At 40.6% G+C, this 21,982-nt stretch overlaps 1 pseudogene; it reads left to right on the top strand.

The window, feature by feature from the left end:
- The first annotated feature begins 244 nt into the window (after positions 1-244).
- Positions 245-21,490, top strand: LOC102436065 (annotated as a pseudogene).
- The last annotated feature ends 492 nt before the right edge of the window (positions 21,491-21,982 follow it).

Here is a 21,982-nt window from a genome sequence, read left to right as displayed (position 1 = left end):
AATATATTAAGTACTGAGGTATAATGAACTTTCTTCCTTCCCTTGTAGCATGGATGGTCTAGTGCAGTGGTTGGCAAACTCATCAACGTTTGAAATTTCTTTTGAGAGCCAAATTTTTTAAACTTAAACTATATAGGTAGGTACATTGTTATTAACTTAATTAGGGTACTTCTAAGGCTTAGGAAGAGCCACACTCAAGGGGCCAAAGAGCCACATGTGGCTCGCAAGCCGCAGTTTGCCGACCATGGGTAGTGGAAGAGATGACAATAAGCAAGTAAGTCAATAATTAAAATACAGCATCACAAAGGTGAAGGGAATAAGAAATTACAAAGCAGTCATGGGCATGGGAAGAGAGCATGGGGAATATAATCAATGATGCTGTAATAACTAAGTATGGTACTGGGTGCGTGCTGAAAATATCAGGGATCATTTCATAAATTATGTAATTGTCTAACCATTATGCTGTACACCTGAAACAAATATAATAAAAAAATTACTGTCTAGAAAAAAATTAAATAAAATACATGATCAAAGATGTTCTTAATCACTATGAAAGACACCAGCAGGCAGCTATGCCATCAGGTGGTCAGGAAAGGACTCACTCTTTTTTCCTCTAACCAAGAAATAGAGCACAAAGTTTTAAATAATCAGAGCCAGAGGCAACAGTACAGAGCTTCTTGTTTTTAGCTGGGAATACCTTTAAAGTATCAAGTTATCATTAAAATATAGTTAAAATAGTGAATGGTTGTTAAAATATTAGTTACTCTAAAATTCTAATAATGTCTATGAACAAAAAATTACAAATGGCAATAAAATTCTTTTTCTAGTTTGAACCGGTTAGCTAGGAAGGCAATAGGAGCCCTAGCCGGTTTGCTCAGTGGGTAGAGCATAGGTCCATGGACTGAAGGGTCTCAGGTTCGATTCTGGTCAAGAGCACAAAAGTCAATGTGCATGCAGGAGGCAACCAATCGATGTGTCTCTCTCACATCGATGTTTCTTTCTCTGTGTGTCTCTCCCACTCCCTTCCACTCTCTCTAAAAATCAATGGAAAAATATCCTCGGATGAGGATTAACGAAACAAACAAAAAAAGGCAATAGTAAACTATAAGGTCATAAAAATTACCAGACAAAATTATGACTGAAAAAGTCAGAGAATGATTCCTGTAACATCTGACTCTATAATACATTCAGAATATGACAAGCTTTGGTCAAAATCTAGATTTAGAATCACTGGCAGTCCCCGGGCACAGAGACGTGTGACCTCTGTGTGTAACATAATGTGGGTTCATAGCTCCACTAGGCAGAGCACAGTTGTTTCATAGCTTTTCAAGTTCAAGGAATAAGATTCCACGTGGTGAGGTCTCAGGGCTGCCTCTTGCAGGCCTTCCATAGAACCAGCACGCGTGTCTTCCCTGCATTCACAACGCTCTTGCTAAGGGTGGGCTCAGATGGGGGGGCGGGGGGGGCTCCTCAGAGAGCCAGCAGAGGCTCTTGAAAAGCAGAACAAAAAGAAGTTGAAAGTATATACATTAGAATCAAATAAAAGTCTGTCCTCATATACCACAAAAGTAAATCAGATTTTAAAACTATCAGCTCTTAACTGCACTTGCGTACATAAACTTTCCAAAGTGCCAGTGAAAAGAATAAACGCCAGAATAACATCAAGTGCTAGCATATATTATTAAGAGAGAATTAACCATAAAAATTATTAAGTGTTGGGCATGGACGAATCACAGGGGGAAAAGGTAAGTGCTAAAGAACAGAAAAGGGGAGAGAGAAGCCAGAACACACAGGGGCCTCAACCCCCAAAGTGTGCAGAGGGTTGGGAGAGACTGTCGACAGGAGGGAGGGGAGACAAACCAGACTGGCAAAATGGATCAAGAAAAGAACTATGACACAATATGTCCTCACAAACGGTAGTGTATTGTAGGACTTCAGGAGATGGGAGTTGGCTGTCCCACAGTGAGAGAATGGCACTCCTGGCTGCACGTTCAGGGACCAGCAGTGGCATGAGACTGTCCTGTGCTGGCCCGTCCCTCCTGGGGCGGCGCAGGCTCGCCGCCTTGAACTCTGCTATTCAGATGAGAAGAGAAACAAGCACAAAGCAGCCTGGCTCACCCACGAGTAAGACACACTTCTAGAGGGGGCTTTTCAGCATTGCAGAAGCTGTTTCCTCTTCCTTGCTAAGGGAAAATTTGTGGTTAATTAAAAAAAAAAACCTGAATGATTGGGTCAATGGAGTTCATAATATTAACAGTTGCAATTCATGGGATAAAAGTAGAAACTGTTGAGAATGAAAGCCTTCAATGTACCCTAAGGTGTATGTATGCACACTGCCTTCTGGTCATTAAAGCAATTTCTATCCAGAGACACATTTTTAAAAATAGAATTGCTTCATGCTTCATTCCAATGACTTTATGAGTCAAGCATTTTCTTAGGAAAATTGAGTATTTTATGATATTTACTGCAAACCATCTCATACAAAAATAATTACTAAAAGTAAACCCCAGGGCTCAGTAAATATCCAAGGAAGATCTTCCTTCCCCATGCATTAACCTCAGTTCCAAGCCGTCTGAGACACAGACCAATACAGCTCCTATTTCTAAAAAGATGTTCACTGGGAATGAGAATGATAAAACTGAAATTCTTTCTGAGGGCTATGCAATGGTTTATGGGAAGACAAACAGGAGACACAGTGCCAGGACCTAACCCAGCCCCTAGCTAGAGGAAGGTAGGGCATAAGTAAATGCCTTAGAGTAGTCAGTGAATAAAGAGACAAATATTAATGTGAGGGTACCAATTAGAGAACTTCATGAGCTGGCTTTTCACATGTTAAATCATCCTTTTCTCTTCTCGTGTTACATTTCAGAAATGTTCCCTTCTATTTCTGAGTGATGTTTGGCTAGCATAATAGAAGCTGCGTGAGAATACGGACAGTCAACTAGCACATAGTTGGTGCTTATGAAGTGTCTGAAGAATTAATGATCAACACATGAATCAATACATGTATCAAATCAATGCATTAATGAATGGTGAAAAAATAAGTGGATGGCAGTTCCCTCCAACATCACTTTGGTTTCTCTGGGCTTGGATTGTCACCCTCCCCACAAAGCCGTATTTAGTCACAAGCCATGAGACTATCCTAAAGGGACTTGTCAAAAATTTCATTTCATTTCTTGGATTCTCATGAAGAAATGGAATGGTTTCAAGAGGAAAGTACTAGTAAAAACATGATTCAGAAAAGTTGATTCAAATCCTACTTCTCTACCTAGAGGTCCATGGCTCGGCCAGGGCTTCTCAACCTCAGCACTACTGACATGTAGGGCTGGATAACTCTTTCTTGCAGGGGCTTTCCTGAGCATTGCAGGATGTTCATCAGCATCCTGGCCTCTATTTACTAGATGTCAGTACCACCCTACACATCCAGCTGTGACAACCAAAAACATTTCTCCAGACATTGCCAATGTCTCCAGGAATCAACAGCATCCCCAGGTGGGAACCACTGCTGTAGGCAACTCTCTTCCTTAATTGTCTCATTTTCTTTTATGAAAAACTAGAGGCCCAGTACACAAAATTCATTCACAGAGGTGGGGGGTTCCTCAGCCCGAACTGCACCCTCTCACAATCTGGGACCCCTCGGGGGATGTCCAACTGCCAGTTTAGGCCCAATCCCTCTCGTAATCCGGGACCGCTGGCTCCTAACCACTCTTCCTGCCTGCCTGATCACCCCTAACCACTCGCCTGCCTGCCTGATCGCCCCTAATCACCTCTGCCTCAGCCCCCACCGCTGCAGCTTCATCCAGAAGGACATCCAAAATGACATCCGGAAGGTCGTTTGGCTGTCTGGTCTAATTAGCATATTACGCTTTTATTACTATAGATGTAATATCACTCTCCTCAAGTAGTGCTTGTAATCATCTATAATAATAAAAGCATAATATGCTAATTAGACTGGACATCCTTCCGGACGACCTTCTGGACAAAGCTGGGGCTGCAAGGGAAGCCCGGCTCCCGGGTGCCTGCCAGCAGCCAGAGGAAAGCCCAGGCCCCGAGTGTCAGAGGGAAGCTTGTGCCGGCAGCTGGGGGAAGGAAGGCCTACTCTTGCACAAATTTCATGCATCGGGCTTCTAGTTAAATTATAAGATAGCAATTACAACTAATTCTGACAGCAAGGTTAATATTTATCAAGTGCCCATTATGGGCCAGGTACTAAATAGAGAAGTTACTTAAAAATGACTTCTCCAGTCCTCACCATGGCCATGTGTATTGTAAGTGCTCTCATTTTCACCATAATCACACAAGTAGCTGTCACAGCCAAGATTCCAATAGAAGCCATCTGACTACAAGACCCCTCGCTCTTACCCACCATGCTCTACAATGAATCTCTGCACACAGCTTGTCACTCAGCAGGCCTTCAACAAATACTTGTCTCATTCCAACAATTTTTCCTAATTTTCTTTTCCCGGAATAGTCAGAGATCAGTATGTTTCCCTACTGCCTGAAATCTGGAATAATGTTTCAAAATCCCCAGGTCAAATATATCATAGTTTCCTCTTCCATCCTTATAATTAGTGACTCTCTCCTGCCTGCTATATGCTGTGAACACGCCACATCCATGACATCCACTGGAATCCATGCTTTCTGTATTCAACTGGAAATCTCTAAAGATTAGAGACCAGGTTCCCCACATAACTGAAGTACTCTTTACATGTTTATGGGTGACAGTGGATATCTTACATTAGAGACTAACAAAAATATATTGTTATTGATTTGACATTGTCAAGGTTTGCAATGAAAAAGCTATTCACAACCCTGGCCGGTTTGCACAGTGGTTAGAGTGTTGGCCTGGCACTGAAGGGTTAAGAGTTTGAGTCCCAGTCAGAGCAGATACCCAGGTCATGGGTTCTATCTTCGGTCAGGGCGAGTTCAGGAGGCAGCTAATCAATGTGTCTCTCTCACATCAGTGTTTCTCTCCCTCTTTCCCTCTCTCACTCCCTCCTTCCCTCTTTTCTTCCCTTCCTTCTATTCTCTCTAAAACCAACAGAAAAAGTGCCCTCGTGTGCTTGGGTGAGGATTAACAACAACAACAAAAAAGCCATACACAGAATTTTTGAAGGGGTTAAGACAACTAAATTCAACTGAAGTTGAATAATTTTATTTTTAAATACTAAATTACATCTAATGAATGAGAGGAATAGAAATCCATAATTTTTTAAGCTTCTTAATGCTGGCCCTTAGCCACGATGTTTTATTCACTTAAAACAACAATAAAAATGGGGTTAGCTACTGTTAGCAGAACTTTTTCTACAGGATTTAAAGAATCTTATTCGATTACTATACATGGAAATAATAATAACAGAAACAGCATATGAAGAATAAACATTTAAAGCTTTTTTAAAAAGTTACATACAAAAAATTCAAACTATAAAGAGACACACTGTTTATTACCCAAATTTCTTTTTTGGCATTTTTCCTGTAATGATAGATTTCTATAATTCATACATGAGAATATTTACTTAAGGCTTAATTTGGTAGAAGAAATCCTAATTTATATACCACAACTGCCATTTTCTGGTTCAGTTACTTCCTCTAAGCATGTTAATTCCAATTATAAAATAGTATTTCCAATACTATTCAAGATTCCTTCAGTTCTAGAAAAGACCCAATTCAAAATCAAGTTTGCATAAAAATGACAGGAACAATACACATTTTTAAATGAAAGGGGTGGGGTTAAGGGGAGAATTAATAAAGGCCCCCCAGAAAACAGCATCAAAAAAAGTCAGACACAAGAACCACTTCGAATACACTAGAATGGCTATAAGAAAAAGACTGAAAATAGCAAATGTTGTCAAGAATATGGAGAAACTGAGGACTGGACCTCGTCTGCTGCTGGTGGTATGTAAAATGGCACAGCTGCTGTGGAAACAGCCTGAAAGTCCCTCAAAAGGTTGAACATTAGAGTTGCCATATAACCCAACAATTGTACTAGGTATATACCCAAGAGATCAGAAAACATGTTCATACAAAAACTTGTACGAAAATATTGGCAACATTTTTCATAAAAGCCAAAAAGTGGAAACAACTCAAAAGACCATCAACTGAGAAATGAATACACAAAATGTCTGTCTACACAATGGAACATTCCTTGGCCATTAAAGAGGAATGAGGTACTGATAGGCCACACAGACAAAAGGCCACAGTGCATGATGCTGCTTATATGAACTACTCGTATCTAGTAAGCAAATTCATGAAGACGAAGTGGATTAATGGTTGCCAAGGGGCAGGGAGAAAGGGGAATTGAGACTAACTGCTAATAGGCTTCTTTGGGGGGGAGGATGGAAATGTTCTGAAATTTGTGGTGATAGTTGCACAAGATAGAGAATATATTAAAAACCACTTTAAAATGGTGAATCTTATATTATGTGAACTATAGCTTTATCTAACGTAATGCTAAAAAGCAGGTGAGAGACTGAAAAAGAGAAGCACTAACTGTACAGACATGCAGTGGTTCCTCAGCCCTGAGACCTGCCAGTGGTCCTGCAGCCGCCTCCTCCCTGGAAAACCTCCCTCTCATTTAAGTGCCGAACAACTGAGAGGAGAGGGCGGTGCTCACGCTTTAAACAGTGAGAAATGGTGCGGGGCTTTGTGAGGAGACTGAAATCGTGGTAGAGCAGAGAACCACGAAAACATAAAAGTGTAGTTTTGACAGAAGAAATAGTAGGAAAGTGAAAGAAACTGAGAAAGGGGAGGGAGGGTTGTCCTAGGACGGAAGGTTAAGGTGAAACTGCGGTTGTTCTTTGCTCCTCTCTGGTACATAAGCTTATCTGTGTAAATACATGACACGGGACCCTAGGAGGGAAAACACAGTATTGTAAATCAGACTCAAAAACAGAAAAAGCACCAGTGACAAATGCATACATTTGAAAAAGTAAGTACAGCACAGAACATACAGAAACAATTTTCTATCAAGTCACTTCTCAGTCATTTCCTCTTTCCAGCACTCCACAGCGATTTCCTGCTAATAACCCTTTTCCTTCCTCCCTGTGTTTCTTCATCTGCACAGGTTTTCTTCCTGCATAAACACACCACTCTTCCTCCGCTAAGTGCCAGACCATTCGCTAATCTGTCTTCTTCTTATGCATTCTCCCAGGGGTGACCCTCACACCCCACAACCTCAAATGTTGCGCAGATATTTTCTGCTACCATCTCAGTCATTCATCCATTTATTTACTCCCTCCCACAACAAATAAGTATGGTAGGGAATCAAATGAAGATACCATGGAAATCCAAATATGACATAATCTCTGCTCTATCAGAACCTACAGCTAGGAGTGGGGCTTAGAATTCATTAAGTGAGCACACACAGAAAAACCGTAAAATTACAAGTGACTTAAATAATTAAGTACAAGACAAAGTTCAAGTAAAGTACAAGGGTTCCATGAGGATATTTAATCAGAGGATTAGCAGGGAAGTGAAGAGGTAGAAAGGGAGGTGAAAAGAGTTCAGGACTGCTCCAAGGAGGAAAAACAGCAGATGCAAAGGCCCTGTGCAGGGAAGTAGCATAACATATTTGTGAAATAAATAACATCTGTGGTGGGTGAATCATAGAAAGAATTTTGGGGTCAATTTGGAAAAATGGGAAGGTAGGCAAAGGCCAGGTCATGCAGGTCCTATACCAGTGATGGCGAACCTATGACACACGTGTCAGAGGTGACACGCGAACTCATTTTTTTGTTGATTTTTCTTTGTTAAATGGCATTTAAATATATAATATAAATATCAAAATTTTAAATCTTTGTTTTACTATGGTTGCAAATATCAAAAAATTTCTCTATGTGACACGGCACCAGAGTTAAGTTAGGGTTTTTCAAAATGCTGACACGCCGAGCTCAGAAGGTTCGCCATCACTGTCCTATACCAACCAACATGGGAGAAGGGTTAGAGGTTATTACAATACCCAGGGAGAGATGATAATAGCTGGGCTATAAAAATGGCAGCAAAAAAATTTGCTATATAAAGAGATGTCAAATAATAACAAAAATGATCATTAACAACCATAATAACAGCAACGCTACCATTTGCTGAATACTATTACATGCCAAGACCCATGCTATTATGCACTTTAAATATATTATCTTTTTCCTCCCAACTCTGAATGGTAAATATCGGGATTTTTATTTTGCAATTGAGGAAACTGAATAAAGTGAGTTAAATCAGCTGGCTAAGACCCCATGAAGCAGGCATATGATACAGCAGGGATTGAATAAAGTCTATCTGCCTGGAATCCATTCATTAATACAACAGAGTTTCTTCATCATAAAAATAATAGAAATATCAACTAATGTGGAGCCAGGAACTGTGCTAGCATCTTAAAACCAAAAGTTGCCCTTTTAATCCTCCCACATGGGGAACAGCATCCCCACTTACAGATGGGCAAACTGAGGAAGAGCCAGGCCAGTTGTCGCATAAGCTGGGTACATAAATATTTCTACCTCAGAAAGTCACAGAATGGAGATTCAAACCCACTGAAGACAAGAGAGTTCTCAAGAGAGTTCTGGAGGGGTTTTCCTTTCAATTAGGAGGCTGGTGAATTAAAAACTAAAAATGTGAATCACCACTGTCTCTATAATCTGTTTAGAGTCCTCCCTTCCATCTAAGATGCAGGATGTCTGAAACCCACATCCACATCTTCACTGTGACTCTGACCACAGCACTGGGAGCCCAAATCTGCATCACTACATGTGTCACCACAGCACTGACAGCACAGAAAGATAACCTGGGTTATAGAGGAGACTTTCGAGTATTTCCACCAAAATGGGGAGAAGAAATTACTTTGACAATCAAATCATCTATAAGGAATCATTATATTTTTACTAAATGTATAGTGAAAGTATTAGCATTTCAAAATCAAGATTGAAAATAAATGTTGCTTATAATTGAAGAGGACAATGTTAGACGATAAGAATTTAAGAGAATAGAAAAGAATGAATGGGGCTCCCTGAATTCCTATTACTCACCTATCCGAATCTATTCCCCTTCAAGTATCTGCTGCTGCAACAGATCTATTTTCATGTCTCCCACCGAGTCCAACAAAACAGAAAATCCTTCCTGCTTTGCCCAAAGAAATATTTTTCCTATAATCTATTCACTGTCCAAAATTATTTAATGGTCTTTCGTATCTAGTAGATGCCATAAGAAGCGTTCATTTACATGATTTGTAGATATTGCAACAAATACCTCTGTGAATATGTACAAAGTAAGGACACAAGCTAAAAAAAAACAAAACTACATATGCACAAAGATTGATATTTTTTGTGTTTCCTTGTATCAACTTAACCTTCAGCTACAGTGAAAGGTGTGTCCAGTATTCCATTCACATGTGGCATTAAATTGGTTTGCCAAAAGCCAAACAATTAGAGGTACACCCTTTGGACTAAAATACAGAGAAAATTACCACATGTTGCTATTAAAAATACATTTTACACTTAGAGCAAAAGAATGTCTCATTGCTAATGTACATAGAAAGCTTATAATAGGGTCAGACTCTTATTATGTGTAAATGGTTCCTGCAACCTTTATCAGCTCAAGAGTCTTAGTGCTTCTGCCTTAATGACATAATCTCTAGGCATCGCTTGTTTTGAAATGTTTAATTTCTTATCAAGGCAACCAAAGTAACTGGTCAGTCCTCCCAGATTTGTTTTTCTAATTCTCAGGAAGAGAGCTCGTCTGTCAACTTCCCAAACTATGTGTATCAGAATGGCACTAAAGGTTTTCCTACCTATTTCAAGAGATTCCTCACAGGCACTGACAGATTCTATTTTTTTAAAAAAAGTCCTATCAGATCATATCCCCCTTTTCCACCAAAAAGGACAACTGCCACTGCCATAATCCTCAAAGGAATAACAACTAAACCCAATCTCCCAAAATAACAACACAAAATTAAAATTTTTTTTGTAACAACAGATTTTATGCACATGAGCAAACATAAAGAGAAATCACAGACCATCTAAGAGTGTGTACTTGTGTACAGATAATTTTATGTGCATTTGAAATATGTAAGATTGAATTAACATACTAGCTATGTACATACCCTTAAATTTTATGAACACAAAGTTTTCTAAACAGGCTAAGAAAATTCATTACTGTTTTTAAAACCAAAGGTGATTTCTTTGTAACGTGAAGTGATTAGATAATTTTCTGCATTTTTTAATTGAAAGTGTTCTACAAAGGAATAAGTATTGGTCGATTCCATTTATATGAAGTTCAAGAAGGCAAAATGAAGAGTGACAGAGGTAAGACTAATGGTTTCTCTTGCAGGTGGTTAGTGGCTAACACAGACACAGACCATTCTACAGTGCTGGCATCCTTCTAAAACTCAATCTGGGTAGTAGTAGTCGTGAGGGTGAGAGTGTGTGTGTGTGTGTGTGTGTGTGTGTGTGTGTGTGTGTGTAAATAAATCACAAATGCAAAGCAGCCTGGATCACTATCATCCTATATAATAAAAGGCTAATATGCAAATCGACTGAATGGTGGAAGGAACGGTCACTATTACACACACTGACCACCAGGGGGCAGATGCTTAACGCAGGTGCTGCCCCCTGGTGGTCAGTGCACTCCCACAGGGGGAGCGCCTCTCAGCCAGAAGTTGGGCTCACAGCTGGCGAGTGCAGCTGCGGTGGCAGGAGCCTCTCCCACCTCCTCAGCAGCGCTAAGGACCCCTCAGGGGATGTCCACCTGCTGTCCCAAGGGGTCCCAGACTGGGAGAGGGCACAGGCTGGGCTGAGGAACACCCCTCCCCAGTGCACAAATGTCGTGCACCAGGCCTCTAGTTTTTTAAATAAATGCATGTAAACTTGAGTGGTTTGTCTATTACCTTGACAACAAAGCTATCAAACTAAAATGCCAACCAGGACTTGACCATGAATTCTCAAATCATCTTAGCTGGCTATTAAGGCAAAAGAAGGGAAATGCACATAGGCTTACTCCCCAGCCCCTAGAAACATCAGTAATCTTTACAGTCAGCTGTTTGAAACAGGCACTAAGTCAAACCAATGCAAGGCAATCTGACATTTTGTTTCAAAAAATGCTCTGATAAGAGGCCACAGTTCTAATTAAGGGCCTGAGGCCCAGCTCTGTTCAATCACAGATAGTCATTTGTAAAATATGAAGCTACTTAAATCATTATACAATGCATCTATTTGCAGAAAATAGTTACAGAATACGTTGAAAGTGGAGAGCCCCCTAATGATCCTCCCAAGCGCTGTTCTGCCCAAGGTCAGAAGCTGGGGAGACCCTGTAGAAGAGAGACAAGGTGGGCAGCAGGTGTGTAGCTACCTGGGTGCCACTGCTTCCTATACACCTGAAACAAGCAGCATGCCATGGGAGGACTACGTAGCACACGAAGTGCTGAGCCTCATTCGAATACAATGATGTAAGACTCAGATGGCGTTCCCATGCTTCTCTAGCTGAGCAGGTGTGCCCCAGCCACAGCCAGGAAATCCTCACTGTGATTAAGATAGCATGCCTTATAGTGGAGGGCCCTGTGTGGATGTGCCAGTATGTCACCAAAATGTCATAACCTAAATAAGGTTCTAGGGCTGTTTGGTACACATGAACCAATTGAGGCTCAGCATTTGGAACCTAATATTGAGGTTCACTTCTAATAATACTATGTGACATTAGACTCATGTTGTTAAATGTAGATGAACATATAAGAAGATAATTCTGCCACATGACTGAATTTTTAAATATACACTTTATATACATAATACTATGCATTATCTCAACCAGGTGGTCCCCCCTCCCCCACCAGGGAACATCTGAAACTGTCTGGAGATATTTTGGGTTGTCACAATTGAGTGGGGGGTGAGGGGGTTGGCATGCTACTGGAATATAGTGGGTGGAGGCCAGGGATGCTGTTTCATATCCTACAATGCACCGACAGCCCCACCACAAAGAACTATCTGACCCAAAATGACAATAGCACCAAGACTGAGAAACCCTGCCTGCTGGCATAGATATCCAAAATGCAATGATCCCAAGAGGTAAATTAGCGAATTAGAGAAACTAAGCTCATAAAAACCAGATAAAATCATCAAGTTATAAATAAAAGCAAAACAAAAAAGAAGCCCTTTAACCTTCTTCTTCAAAGAAGAAGCCCTTTGGTAAAGGCTTTCCAAAAAAAATGCAGTTAAATAAGCAACACTATTTGGGGAGTTTGGGGAAGAGGGGGAATTTATAAACAATCTGAATCAATTAATAGGGGATTATGTGAATGAATTACAATAAGGTCATACTATGAAATGTTCTGCAGACATTAAATAATAATTTTAGCTACATATACTAATTCAGTACACTTACTAATTTGAAGAGATGCCCATGTAATCATGCCAAGAGAATAAAGAAAGTTACAGGGCACTGTATACAGTATGAGTACACTTTTGTAAAAATTTAAGCAAATAAAATTTTCTATTTACATACATTGTTTATACAAGCAGAATAATTGTTGATACAAACCAACCTGTTAATATTGATTTTTTAGAATGGCAGAATTGGTGATGGTGAGGAAGAAACTTAAGTTTTTCTTTATATGTTATTATTCTTTTGGAATTTAAAAAAGTTTATAAAGTCAACTGAGTTTCAGAAGGGAAGGAAAGAGAAGATAAAGATGAAGGAGAAGAAAGGGGAAAGGAGAGCATCGCGAAAGCCAGAAGTACTGGAGTCTGCTGTTCCCGGCTTCACCAGCGAGTGCTGCTCTTGACCAATTTAAGGAATAAAAAGAGGAAAATAAAAATTGGGAAAGCGACTCCAGACATCTACTACTTTGCTCACTATTAGGCCCCTGCAGCTAGCAGCGCCCAGTTTGGTTCAACTGGCTTGTTTGGTGGGGTTTCTCTGATCCACTGCTCATCTGCACAAGTTCTGTGCTGGATGTGATGGGATCAGCTAGTCGTATCTCCTCAATGCAGAGCCGAGGCTGTGCTGGAGGACAGCCTCACTCCTGGCGAGTGGCGATAAGGGTTCAGCACCTCAGTCACCCGCGAGGAAAATGCCCAGGCACAGGAACCCCATTACTCAAGTCTCATCACCAGAAAGTTCTCAGAATCCCTGCAGTCCCCCAGAACTGGGAGCTAAATGTCGGTCACTATTATTCAAAGCATGGAAGTGCATTTTCTAAGTTCCACTGCACAAATGAAGTAGACCCAGTACGAAGCATGCAGCTTTTCTAAAAATGCCTCCGCACACACAGGAATGTCACGCGCAGCACCACTGCTGCTCTCCCAGTGCTTGGCCTCTATCTTGAAATACTATGTGATAATAAGATAAAAGATACAGATAAAACACTGGGCCAACGTCAACTTTCAAATAACCACGATTTTTATATTTTTCACCAGTAACTATTCTTCTTAGCTTCCTAGGAGAGGCAGGCCCTTCGGTCTCTGAATTCCTTTCTAATACACAGGCATTTACTTAAAATTTGGAACATTTTAAAAAATAAGAAAACATGATATTTTTTTTTTGCTTGCAAAAATGACTCATTCAGCGCTATTAATCCAGTACTAGTAAAATGAACTAAGTTTTGACACTCAAAGAAGCACCACACTGTGAAGAAGAAAAACAACTTGGAGGACTTTTCAGCTGTCCGCCCAGTTCCCAGATTTCCCAGTCTTCCAAGGGCAGCTAGAAATAGAGATTTCATGTGAAATGCCCTAATCTTTGCAAATGCTGACCACTAATGCATATTTTGTCAAAAACAGACTGTGGCCCATCTGAATGTGTCTGTGGGCCACATCCAGCCTGAAGACTTGTGTTTGGCACCTCCAGCCAGAGATTCCAATAATTCAATTAAGTAGTTACATTAGTACCAGGAGACAAACACAATTTTTGAAAAATCTGTTAAGAAAATTTACCATCTTTTAAGTATTCAGTTCAGTGGTGTCGAGTACATTCACATTGGTATGCAATCATCTCCAAAATTTCCTCATCTTACAAAACTGAAACTCTATATCCACTTACAAACTCCTCTTCCCTCAGCAACCACCATTCTACTTTCCGTGTCTATGAATTTGACGACTCTAGCTACTTCATGTAAGTGGAATCATCCAGTACTTTTCTTTTTTGTGACTAGCTTATTTCACTTACCGTAATGTCCTCAGGGTTCATCATGTTGTATGTAGCATGTGGCAGATTTCCCTTTTTAAAGCTCAGTAATATTCCATTGTGTGTGTATAGCACAATTTGTTTATTTATCCATCTGTTAATACACATTTGGGTAGCCTTCACCTCTGGCCTATGATGAATAGTGCTGAACATGGGTTGAAAATATCTCTTTGAGATCCTGCTTTCAATTCTTTTGGTACATACCCAGAAGTGAAATTGCTGGATCATAAGGTATTTCAATTTTTAATTTTTTGAGAAGCCTCCATACTGTTTTCCATGACATTTGCACCATTTTATAACCCCTCTAACAGTACACAAGGTTTCCAATTTCTCCACATTCTCACCCACACTAATTTTATGTTTTCTTATAACAGCCATTCTAATAGGTATGAGGTAATATCTCACTGTGGTTTTTTATTTGAATTTATCTGATTAGAGATTGTTAGCATTTATTCTTATCCTTGTTGGCAATTTGTATGTCATCTTAGGAGAAAATTCCTTTCAAGTCTTCTGCCCATTTTTAATCAGGTTAGGTTAGGTTTGTTGTTGAACTGTAGTTCTTTATATATTCTAAATATTAACCCCTTATCAGATATATTATTTACAAATACTTTTTTATCATTCTATATGTTGCCTTTTCACTCTATTGATTCCTTTTTGATGCACAAAAGTTTTTAATTTTAATGTAGTCCCACTCGTTTACTTTTCCTTTTGTTGCCTAAGAGTTTGATGTCATATCCAAAAAAATCATTGCCAAGTCCAATGTCATGAAACTTTTCTTCTATTTTTCCCTTTAGGAGTTTCATTTGGAATCTTATATTTAGATCATTAATACACTTTGAGTGAATTTTTGTATATGGTGAAAAAATAGGGGTCAAATTCATTCTTTTATATGTGACTTTCCAGTTTTCCCAACCTCATTAGTGGAAGAGACTGTCCTTTACACATTTAGTGACCATTTGACCATATATGTAAGGATTTATTTCTGAGTTCTCTATTGTAGTCCACTGGTCTATTAGTGTGTCTTTATGTCAGCCCCACACTGTTTTGATTACCGTGGTTTTGTAATATGCTTTGAAATCAGGAAATGTGAGTTCTCCAACTTTGTTCTTTTTCAAAATTATTTTGGCTCCTGGGGCAAATACAGATTATTTGTGCAGGACTCTTGGGTTAGGATTTTCTGAGACACAAGCTGGTAAAGCTCTCTTTCTATCCTCTACCACTACTAGTATGCAGAAGCACTAACTTCAGAAGAACTTAAAGACAATGCAACTTTCCAAGAATTCCAAACGGAGCACTGGATGGAGCAGACTCGAGTTTCCGAGCTGCGATGCAGGAAGCAGTGGCACTGGGCCCAGAGTTAAAGTTCTGTGTTTTGGCTCCACCATTTCCTGTCTATACAACCTTATGCATATAACTTTACCTCAGTTTCCCCATCTGTAAAATGGATGTTATGACAGCATCTCTTTCCCAAGGCCATTGTGATGAACAAACAGAGCAATGCGGATAAAGCACTTGGCATAGTGCTTTCCTGGCACACAGCACTCAGGTCAGCTCTGCCTACTACCATCCTTCTTGGCCTTTATGCCTCTAATAGTAACTATTTTATTTTTATTAGTGTTGTAATTGTTGTAATATTATGTAATGTCAGGCACCTAGGAGACCCATGTGGAAATAGATATCTTTTATTTATTCAAGCATGAAGTTCAATGTCAGATGCAAGGAACAGTCATGATGAGATCAATAAAAAGGAAAAAGAAATAAAGTTCAGGCAATTTATACTGTCTTGATGCAACCACAGATTCACTCAACCAAAAGGCATTTGGTATAGAAACACAATGGCCAGATAAAGAATCAATTTAATTCTTTACAAATTCAAAAACAAGACACCAAGACTTTACAACAAGCTAAAAGGAAGATAATCCCTCAATTTGGTCTGGTGTAGCCTGTATTACTAAGAAAGAGTGGAGCTTAAAACTTAATTCTTTGGAAGTTAAACTCTGATCTAAGTCTTTTATTCATGAACAAGGGAGTTTCACATGTAACTGCTAACATCCTATATATTAAAAGCCTAATATGCAAATCGACCAAACAACTAACAACCGGTTGGTGGGGGGACGGGGCCAGCGAGCGGGCGGTGCCAAGCCAGCCAAGGTGGGTGCCAGCAGGCAGAGGGAGGGGACAGAGATCGGAGGGCGGTGGAGAAGCGATGTGGGGGCGGGGCTGGCCGCTCACTGGCCAGCGCCTACCCCCCCCCCAAATCGGCCCACCGGTCGCCTCCTGCAGAGGGAAGTCAGACTGTGGCTTAGGCCCGCTCCCCACGGGAAACGGGCCTGAGCCGTCAGTTGGACATTCCCTGAGGGCTCCCAGACTGCAAGAGGGTGCAGGCAGAGCTGAGGGACCCCCCCCCCCCCAGTGCATGAATTTTCATGCACCAGGCCTCTAGTGAGTGTATAAAAGAAAATTATCAGGTAAGTTGCATCATGAGTTCTTGTCAACTCTAAATCTGCAGCCATTCTCACTTATTGTGCAAACTCCCTTGATTCTCCTCCAGGACCCACACCTGCTTTGGGGAAGCTCACTCCACCTTAAAATTGAGGCGTAGAACATGGAGCCACTGTTTATACTAATCAGCCTCAATTCCCTCAGAGGACTGGCTCACAAATGAGAACATGACTCAATTCTAGCCAACAAAAAAGATTTGATCTTCTTTCTTTCTATTCTAAAAGAACTTCTAGAAATAATGTCTCTCCCTCAATCGTATTCCCCCCTCCCTTTCTTTCTTGATGTGCAGGAGGGAGTAAGCAGCCCCAGGGGTACTTGGTAGACATCTTGACATAAAGTAGAATTAACAATTGAGTGAAGGTGGCAGGCCACCATGAAGGCTGAGTGGAAGGGATCACAGACAAGACACACAATACTAACTCGAGGCCTCAAGTCAACCAACCCTAAAGTTCAACTCTGAAAGTACCTGAACTCTTCACGTAAATGAACCCATAAATCTTTTTTGCTCGAGTTGAATTTTATATCATTTATGACTGATTGGATTTTTCACCTTACACTGAAAAAACTAATGCTAAAACAGAACATGTTAAATAACATACACTTCCAAGGATATATGCCCAGATGTATGTATTTGGGTCTCTGGCCTCAAATATTTGGACTTCAAAAGGATAAAACCATAGAAACAAACATATAGCTTCCATAATCTTATAACAGACTCAATATTAATGTTAAGTGACTATTGCCAATCATGACATCTCAATGCCACATATGAGAACTTGAAGATTTGGCTCCTGGGAGCAATGAACTTTTTCCAGATATATTTTCTTTCCTCCTCTGAATAAGCTGAAACTATTTAATCTGTCCATTCATTTTTCAAATAACCAAAATGAAGGAACTCTACATATTTAATAGGACATTACCAAGACCATGGACTTCAATAGCTTCTTTTTCTAAGGAGCCCAAAGAGCTTTCTAATATTTACTGTCAACATTCCCATAAAGTAGACAAAAGCAGGAATTAGTGTCCCTGGGGCAGCAAGGTGGAGCCTGATGAAGGTCACAGGCATGGGCAGTTGCAGAATGAAGCCAGACTCTGTGCTCCATTTTGAAAATAAATCGTGTCTCAAACCTGTGTTTGAGGGGAAGCAAAGTTAGAATAAGATGATTCTCCTGTTCGTAATTTCCTAACGTGCACACAGGCAGATACTTTCCCTTCAGCTCTCCCCCTCCAAAGAAAGGCAGGAGAATCCTGTCTTCAAGTAAAGCAGAGAAACACTGGACACAGATGAACAAGTTTCTGACTGCGGGGCATTCCAGAGCCTTTAATATGCTGATGCAAATTATGATGCTTGAGAGGGTTAAATGAGTAAACACACATGCATGAAAGACCTTAGAAGAGGGCCTGGTGCATATCTATGCGCTCATGGGTGCCACCAGGAAAGGCAGCAGTAGATAGGAAGGAGTTCAGTGCCTGGGACCAACTCCCTTCATTAGGATCCCAACCCCACCACACCAGAGCAGGATGACCTTTCTTCATCTGTGAAACTGATACTGAAATAACACCTGTCTCACGAAGTGTTAGTACATTTAACATGCACACAGGAAGCACTCAGTAAGTGTTAGATGCTGGGAGTGTTTTGTTGTTGTTGCTCTCCAAATGGATGTTAGAATGTACAGTTTCTCAAATTTATTTGATCACAGAACCTTTTCTTTTTCATAAACCCTCCTATGACATTATTACCTAGCTGGCCTCTGAACTCTAGTTCTTAAATTATATTTAATATCACTCCTTCTCCTCTAAGAAGGTAGAAATCACCCTGGATGTGTCCACCTATCTATCTCTTTCTCTCTCACCTTACCCTCCCAACATTTCACACACACACACACACACACACACACACACCCCTGATATCTTTTTTCCCTTGACCATTCAGTAGATGGACATGACCTCAGGCTGAAGGTCATTCTCAGTTTCACAAGGTTAAACTTTCTCATGTTGTATTTTCCTCTCACTCAAAATCTAAACTCATGAAAAATAAGAAAAGAGAATCTTCAGGTCCCTGGATTACTAAGTAAAACCTGAATATGATGTGATTTAAGGAGTGGAAAAGTGGGTAACAATGTGTACTTGGGTCTAAGAGAGTAGCGCTGTCATTAAAGGCATGGATTTAGGCCAGAAGATCAGAATTCAAGGCCACTCCTACTTCTGACTAGTCATGTGACTTTGAGATGGTTATCTGTAAAAGGAGATGAAAGATGGTACCTAGCTAATGGGACTGTTGCCAGTTTAAGTGAGATAATACATGTAAAGCACTTAGCAGAATACCTGGCACTTTGGAAGCATCAATAATGCTAGGCCAGCTACTGCTATTAAATTGTTGTTGCTACTGCAGCTGTGATTTCAGGACACCTGCCCCAGCACGCCATGACTCAGCTTGCCTTGCCTCAGCCCTAAGAGGAATGTTTAAGCCCCTCGCAGGATAACCTGAATTATACTCAGTGCCACGTCCATCAGCAAAGCTCCACAGCTAAGGGTTATCTGCTAGTACAAAGCTTTCATGGAAAAGACAGCAGAGAGATAGATTTTACCATTAAGAAAGCCAACGGCAGCACTTTGACAAAGATAACAGGCTCTCACTTGCATTAACCAGCCCAAACAAACAAAAGCCAACCAGCTGGGTGCTGGAGCTCAAATCCAGGCCAATCTTTCCAGTTTGGGATATGGGACCCTTGAGATTTACCTGGGGGTCTCCAATGGAAACTAGACCTTGGATCTGACACTTTAGAAAAAAATCACAATAATGTTTTAACTTCACAACTGTTAAATTATGATTTTCCTATGTTAAGAAGTCCTTTATAAAGAAGAATCTCCCTCTAAAACTATTGTTTAGATTTCTACTCCTTCAGGAGTAGCCACCGGAGTCACTGGGGATATCCCTGCTCTCTAGGTCTTTACCAGGAGTTAAAGAGGAGCCTCGTTTGCTAACTCAGCTTCTCAACAAAGGGATTTCTCTAACAGGGGAGGGGGAGGGAACTCACCTGTCAGACAGTCTTAGCTAAAAACTTCATCTCTTTAAAAATCCATTAGAACCTTTGGTTGTGACTGTTTCAATATACTTAGAGAATTCAAAATCCTGGCCAATAAACACTGAGGAAGTCATTACTACCTAGAATCCCAGAAAATCCTCAAAATCACTTTTCTGAATCCCAGAAAATCCTCAAAATCACTTTTCAAAGAATTATGATTCCCTTTTCTCTCCCCAAAAAGCAGCCTCCCTAGACTTGAGAAATATCTGCTCTAAAGTCTGGCATGTATAGAAAGGAGAGTCATAAGTTGCTGAAAAGCACTGAGAACAACACCCACTAGCACAGAAACCCAGGGCTCATCCTCAGAAAGAACAAACAGCATGTTGTTCAAAATGGAACTGCTGGTATCTTCCCGAGATCTGCTACAGAGAATAGTGGGTAGTGAACACACACACACACACACACACACACACACACACACGCACACATGCACGCACACAGGCGACAGGGGCCTGGCTACTTGGTGTGCAGTGTGCAGTGGGGAGGGGGCGGGGAAGGGCAGCCCCAGAGCGACTGACCCTCCTCTGCCTGCGGGATGGAGTCTCTGGTGGCCGCCATGGCGTGTCTGAGAGCAGCTCAAGAAAACGGTGTCCAAGTACAAATACAGAGACCTAACTGGCGTGAAACTATCAATGTGATTACGTTATACAAAGATCTCCAACCTGTATTGGATTCATATGCTTTTAACGATGGCAGTTCCCAGGAAATAATGAATCTCACTGGAACAGTTCCTGTGCTTTATAGAGGAAATACATATAATATTCCAATATGCCTGCGGCTGCTGGACACATACCCATATAACCCCCCTATCTGTTTTGTTAAGCCTACTAGTTCAATGACTATTATAATGGGAAAGCATGTTGATGCAAATGGGAAGATATATCTTTCTTATCTACACGAATGGAAACATCCTCAGTCAGACTTGTTGGGGCTTATTCAGGTCATGATTGTGGTGTTTGGAGATGAACCTCCAGTCTGCTCCTGACCTACAATTTCAACATCTTATCCATCATACCAGGCAACAGGGCCACCAAATACTTCCTACATGCAAGGCCTGCCCAGTGGAATCTCTCCATACCCCTCCTGATACCCTTCCAATCCCAGTGGTTACCCAGGCTGTGCTCACCCACCTGGTGGTCCTTATCCTGCCACAACAAGTTCTCAGTACCCTTCCCAGCCTCCTGTGACCACTGTTGGTCCCAGTGGGGATGGCACAATCAGTGAGGAAACAATCTGAGCTTCTCTCATTTCAACAGTCAGTGACAACCTGAGATGGCAGATGAAGGAGGAAATGGACCGCGCTTAGGCAGAGCTCAATGCCTTGAAACGAACAGAGGAAGACCTGAAAAAAGGTCACCAGAATCTAGAAGAGATGGATACCCGTTCAGATCAAGAAGTAGCTGAAGTTGATTTTTAAAAAAACCATAGAACTTTTGAGAAAGAAGGATGAAGAATTCAGCTCTACTCTGAAAAAAAAAATGGAAAAACAATCTGAAAACAATATTGATGAAGTTATCATTCCAACAGCCCCACTATATAAACAGATCCTAAATCTGTACGCAGAGAAGAATGCTGTTGAAGGCACTATCTTTTACCTGGAAGAAGCCTTGAGGTGGGGAGTAATAGACCTGGAGGTCTTGTCCCGTAGACAGTTCCAGCTGAGGGTACTAATGCAAAAAGTAAAGAGACTGCGGCATCAGCGACCTCGACTGACTTCTCCAATACCAGCTGGAGACTGAGCTCTTCTTAAAACATTCTTTTCTTCTCATTCTTTCTCTGATCAGTAGGCGCCCAGGTAAGTTATTGCAGTTTATCATTCAAGTGGAAAATATTTTGAATCAATAATATATTTTTTGTTTTCTTTTGGTAAAGACTGGCTTTTATTAATGCACTTTGTATCCTCTGTAAACTTTTTGTGCTGAATGTTGGGACTGACTATGCTAAATAAAATTTGTTGCATAAAACACACACACACACACACACTTCTTCCCCAATGGCTTCTTTCATATAGACCACACAATAAAAGATAGAATTGTGATATTGCTAAAATTAACAAAGTCCTTCACAAACAATTTAAAAAAATAAGCCATTGGAATAGCCCTTAAAGTCATTTTCTTTACTACATTTGAGGGAAGGAAACAGTAGGAAAGACAGGCAAGAGGAACATGAACCAAACAAGAGAAAACTGCATTGAACCTTCAACCTCGTGTTGACACACCTCAGACAATGGT

This window comes from Myotis lucifugus, unplaced genomic scaffold (genome assembly GCF_000147115.1).
Source record: "Myotis lucifugus unplaced genomic scaffold, Myoluc2.0 scaffold_123, whole genome shotgun sequence".
Taxonomy (NCBI): domain Eukaryota; kingdom Metazoa; phylum Chordata; class Mammalia; order Chiroptera; family Vespertilionidae; genus Myotis; species Myotis lucifugus.
The sequence above is the reverse complement of the archived record's forward strand: the minus strand, read 5'-3'. Positions and strand labels throughout refer to the sequence as shown.